This window comes from Empidonax traillii, unplaced genomic scaffold (genome assembly GCF_003031625.1).
Source record: "Empidonax traillii isolate 1590-97213 ecotype Southwest subspecies unplaced genomic scaffold, ASM303162v1 scaffold1504:size99173, whole genome shotgun sequence".
NCBI classification, from domain to species: Eukaryota; Metazoa; Chordata; class Aves; order Passeriformes; family Tyrannidae; genus Empidonax; species Empidonax traillii.
The window spans coordinates 14,664-20,556 of NW_020956697.1; positions in this window are offsets into that span (position 1 = coordinate 14,664).

Genomic DNA, 5,893 nt, shown 5'->3' on the forward strand with positions numbered 1-5,893 from the left:
TCTAATTCTGTTAATTTAAGGACTATCTGCTCCAGGTCATAAAAGAAATTGTGATTTACAAGGTTAACTGACTAATTGGCCTGGTTCAGACAGGAATGTCGATCCTCATTTTGCTTCTAAAGACATTAGATGAAATGCTAAGGTACTTAATTCAGATCCACAAAATTTCTCATTTATTCAACTAAGTCTCCAAAGTGGCATACTGTCTGTCTTCATTTCACACCCTTTGCATTTGGATTATGCAAAGTGAGGAGTGGATATTGTCAATCTATTACTATTTTCTGTAGGTGCTTCTCTTTCCCACTCCTATGCTCTGTGTCCCACTAATGTTTTTCCTCTTTCAGAAGAGAGCAGTCAGAAGGAATTGCTGCTGATATTCCACATGCAGTGTCACACTTGTGTCCATGATATTGCCAAAAGAACAATGATTTAACCCAAGAGATATTGACATTTTCCACTTGCTGGAATGACTAACAGCTAGAAGTGCTTTTGATGTATACAAAGAAAAGGAATATGCACTTTGAAATTTCCAGTACAGGACTTTGGAGTGCCAATAAAACTTGCTTGCTGTGAAACAGGACCCCCAGGGATTTCTCAGCAGAGCTTCCCCCAGTCACAGTCAGATGCCAGGCTGTAATGCTACTCAGGGTTATTCAGTCCCAGGTGTAGAACTTCACATTTACCTTTGTTAAACCTCATGAAATTATTGCTGTCCAAGTCTTTTAGCCTATTAAGGTTCCCCTGTACGGAGGCTCTTTCTTCTGACATATTGATCTGTATTTATCTTACATGGTAAGGTTTTGGTAGTCAGGAGAGTGCCACGGCGATGGTTTTTCTGACAAGACAACAGAAACTGTCCCCATGTAGGCAGAGCCAATTCCAGCTGGCTCCAAGACTGACCCACAACTGCCCAAAGCTGAGCTGGTGAACAACAGTGATAGCACCTCTATGAGAACACATTTAAGAAAGACTGAAAGTGCTGTGCAGCAGCTGCAACAAGGGAGTGAAAAGAGAAACAATTCTACAGACACCAAGGTCAGTGAAGAAGAAGGGGGACAAGGTGCTCCAGGTGTTGGAGCAAAGATTTCCCTGCAGCACATGGAGAAAACCACAGTGATACAGGTTGTCACTCTGCAGCCTATGCAGGACCTCACCCTGATGCAGGTGGACCAGTCCTGAAGGAAGCTATAATCCAGGGAGCTCCCATGCTGGAATGGCTCTGGGCAGGAGCTGTGGCCCATGAGTAACTCATGCTGGAGCACTCTGTTCCTGAAGATCTGTACTCCATCCCACATTAGAGACCCACATTAGAGCAATTTTTGAAGTACTGAAGCCCCTGGGAAGGAACCATGTTGGAGAAGTTAATGAAAGGCTGTAGCCTATGGGAGGGACCCTGCACTGGAGCAGAGGTAGAGTGTGAGGAGGATGGAGTAGAAGAGCTGAAGGGCAACCCCTCTTTCTGTAACACCCCATGCCACTCAAAATGAGAATGTAGAAGCGTTAGCAATGATGAAGCTGAGCCTGGGAAGAAGGGAGGGGTAGGGAAAAGATATTTTCAGTTTTGTTTTTATTTCTCTCTATCCCGCTCTGTTACAATTATTATTGACAATAAATTAAATTTATTTCTTCAAGTTGAATCTGTTTTGTCGGTGGCAGTAATAGCTAAGTAACTTCCCAGCTATTATCCTGAATCACAAGCTTTTTGTTGTATTTTCCCCCCATCCTACTGATGGAGGTGGAGTGATAGAGCGGGTTTGTGATGGCCAGCCCAAGGTCAACCCTCTGCATGATCTCTCTTCTCAGTGCATATTCATCTGCAAACTTGGTGAGAGTGAAGTCAGTCCCATTAATCGGAGCGTTTATTTGGAACTGAGCAGCACTAGACCCAGCATTGACATGCAAGAAACTTCTCTTGTAATTTGCTGTCAAGTTAGACTTTGAGGCTTGAACCAATAACTTTTGTGCTTGATAGCTTAGTTTGTTTTCCACACACTCTATAGGCCATCTTCCAGTCCAGATCTTTCTTACCACACTCAAATTCTCTGCTACTTTTATGTGTGGAAAACAGCCAGTCAATTCAATGCTTAGATTTATTTAATTAAATTACTCTGGAAATTTCTCACTAGATGGTCACAGAAAAACAGAAATTGAATATTCAACTTAAAACGATGACTACTCTTTAAATACATGACTTTTCTTCTAAAATATAACATTGTGGTATTACAGTTTTCATTTAATTAGTGGAGCACCTACAGATTACTATATGAGTCCACCAATAGCAAACTCATTGACATAACAAAGTTTTGGAAAAAGGTTATGTATTTCTGTTACATGTCATCATTTCGTTACTTTTGAGAAATTGTTGCAGGAACCTGAGTTACCTGGACCTCTAAGAGGCAACTGTGGTGTAATGAGCTTTTGTGAGAAGACCAAAGGTCTTCTATCTGTACAAGTTTCACCTCAATCCCTTTCTAAAGAACTTAAACAATTACAGCAAATGTTATCTGCCATAAAAATACACAAAAATTTCATAGACTCAGAACTACTTTTGCTAAATCATTTGTATATGACGTCGCGTTAACTTGTTACATTCTAATGACTGCAGTCCTAAAGATCAAAAGTTGCTGTGTTTTCCTAGATAATAAATAATAATATTTCGTTTTGCACTTGGTTTTACTGCCTTGTTTTAAGTTACACTGAAGTTAGTATTGTCTGCTTTGTATCTTAAATTTAATTGTAACTGTATAGTTTCTTTGACACAAGTATATAACTAGCTTCTGGGAGATAGCCGCCTAGGTAACAGTCAGGAGTCTTAAGGTTACTCAGCATATTTACAAAGAATATAGAGAGTCCTGCTTCCCTAAACACAAGAGAGTACCACAGCTCATGACAATTTTCTTGCCTTCATCCCTGATGGCATTTCAGGTCCTAATCCAAAGACTTTCTCTTTAAACTCTTTTCAGGGTTGTGTCTCTCTATTTTGTCTTTCACTGCCCCGATGTATGCACACGGCCTTTTGTGCTCCTTCTCTCTGATTTCTGACCTTTATTGGTTGTTTCACTTAAAACCAGTTCTCACGGGAGTGACTGACCAAATCCACAGCCTTCCTAATTAAACTTGGAATTTCATTTTTGACAGTGAGTTTGTGTCTGTGATTTGAGATCCCCTTTTTCTTACATTTTAGCACAGAGATGACATTTTTGTATTACCAGTACTTTTAATGCAATACATTCTGTATAGAAATTTATCTTTTGATATCTATGGGTATTTGCCACAGTTTTCACATAGTAATGATTCCCTTTTGTGGCTTTTCAAAAAAAAAAAGCTGCTGGAGAAGAAAGGGTTGCTGGAGGAATGATTATCTGGAATCATGTTTCTGCAGCTCAACTTATGACCCTTGCAGCTGCCAAGTACCAGCTGAAGTACAAAATATCAGGCAAGAAATGTAAGTTATATTGTGATGCATGCTGGGAACAGACAGACTGGTCTCCTAGTGTATCTAAATGATGGTTGCTGAGGCTCTACCGATGCAGAATAATCTGACTGCTTCTGTGGAAAAAGCGGTTCTCAATAGTTTGACATGAATATCTGTACACGTAGATAAATTCCAGCTAGGGTCTCTGAGAAGCTGTGTCGTTCTTTTTAGCGTTGAATGAGGATCCAAACAAAACAGGTTGAAAAATGTAAGAGGTTACATTAGGTATTTACATGGTCCTTTACATATACCCTTAAAAACTGATGTTAATTTTATTTGCTAGTATTTTGCATAACTCTCATATACCTTCTAGGATTGTCACCTTAGTTATCCTTCATATAAAACCTACCGCTGCTGAACTTGAACACTTACTATACTCGCTCGTGGAACACAAAAACAGAAAATGGAAAGCTAGGAATGCAAATACAGAGCAAGTGGCATCATCTCTTGAGATACTAAAAAATTTTACCCAGTCCAAATCAAACTCATTATTACTTTCAGCATTTTAGAAGCATGTATACATGCACAAAAACGTATACGTGTTTTATCTGTGACTAGTTTCACTCTTGTTGCTCCTAAGTTTCAGCTTTCTCTTTATATTTGGTGCTTAATCAGCTAGAAATACACAAAAGAATATTTCATAAGGAGGAGCTAGACTTGAAGGCAGACTATTAGCAAGGTACACATGAAATCCATTGGAATGTAGGAAAAACAATATTCCCACACTTGGAGTTCAGCCCTGTAAAAGCAGCAACTGTTGAGATAACAACTGAAAAATGAGGAACATATGGTTATTACTGTAGCTTTGCTTTTGTTTTCAGCATAGATATCTGATAGTTGGTATCATGATTAGTATTGGTAAATGGAACAAAGTCAAGTTAAGAAATTACAGACTACCTTTCAGAAAATTAGTTTGGATGATGGAAACATGCAAATGTATTTAGAAGCAAGATGGTGACTTTGTAGTTCAATGACCTCTGTCTCATCTCCACATACAATTTCTAATAAATTGTTCTGAATTGTTCTTCTGACCACTTGCCAAGAAAATAATGCTATTATTGCCAGGTCTCAAATGGCTTTGCAGTAACAATGTCAGAGTGAAACTATTAGTGGAATTACTATGTCAGAAAGGCATCTCACAAGCTAAGGACAGTCTGTGGCACAAGACCTGAAACTACCTTGTGATCTGTCTTGGCAATTCTACCATATTTTCAAGTTATTAGTTTGAACTACAACTTCTGAGCAATTGCAACACTGCAGACAAATAGTGACATCAATATGCACAGCCTAAAAGAACTGGAAAAACAGGAGGCAATTACAGAGACTCTTGTCTTAGCTGAGCTGCCATAGTGCCTGATGAATTCCAGATCTAGCAAAGGGACAGTAGTTTCCAGCATATCTGTATCTACTTGCCTCCCAGTTTACACTCTGACAATACATCTTGATGGTTTCTTATAACACTAGAAGACAAGTTGAGATAAAGAAACATGGAGATGAAATGAGACACTTTGGTGTAGGGAGGAATAACTCCATGCACTGGGACATGCTGAGGACAGACCAGCTGGCAAGTAGCTTTGCAGAAAAAGGCCTGGGAGTCCTGGTGGTCAAGTTGTACTTGGGCCAGCAGCGTGTGCTTGCAGCAATGACCACCAATGTCTTAGGCTTCAATAAATTGTAAGATCATTGCCAGCAGGTTGAGGGAGATGACCCTTACACTCTGCTCAGCTCTGGTGAGGCCATAATCTGGAGTGCTGGATCTAGTTCTGGACTCCACAGTAAAAGAGGGCAGCCTGATTTAGCTGTTCCCTCTTTGCTTTAGCTGATCCCTCTTGGGCAGTGGGATCAGAGTAAGGATCAAAACAGATGATCTCAAGAGATGCCTTTGAACCTCAACCATCCTGATTCTGCTATGCTGTGTTGGGAGTAGAATAAAAGGAAATGGAAAATCCAGGGAATCCTGCTGTAAGTGAAACACCAAAAAAAAGGCACTGTGTAGAGAATGTGCAGATATATTAGGGAACTGTGGTTTGTGTCAAATGCATAGAGAGGGAAGTGGAAATCCATTAGAGAAATGAATAAGAATGAGTGAAAGGGAACACAGGGGTCTAGGACAGAGAAAGGTGTGGAGCACACAGGGAATCTAGCCTGAAAAGACTGGGGGAGTACATGCAGTTTTAAGCAAGAGGGAATGAGGTGTGCAGAGTGTTTTTCTGCTATTAAAATGAGGGAACATATAGATGTCTTGTATGGCCCAGCAGAAGAATATGGGGAATCTCTGCAGTTTTCGGTTTCAGCCTCAGGAAGGGAATGACATGGGTCAGCCATTTGAGTATCAGAACGTTAGCTAACTCAGTCTTACTGACCTGTCTTACATAGAGAAGGACCATGATAAGAAGGAGGATAAGTTAGGGGATTGCA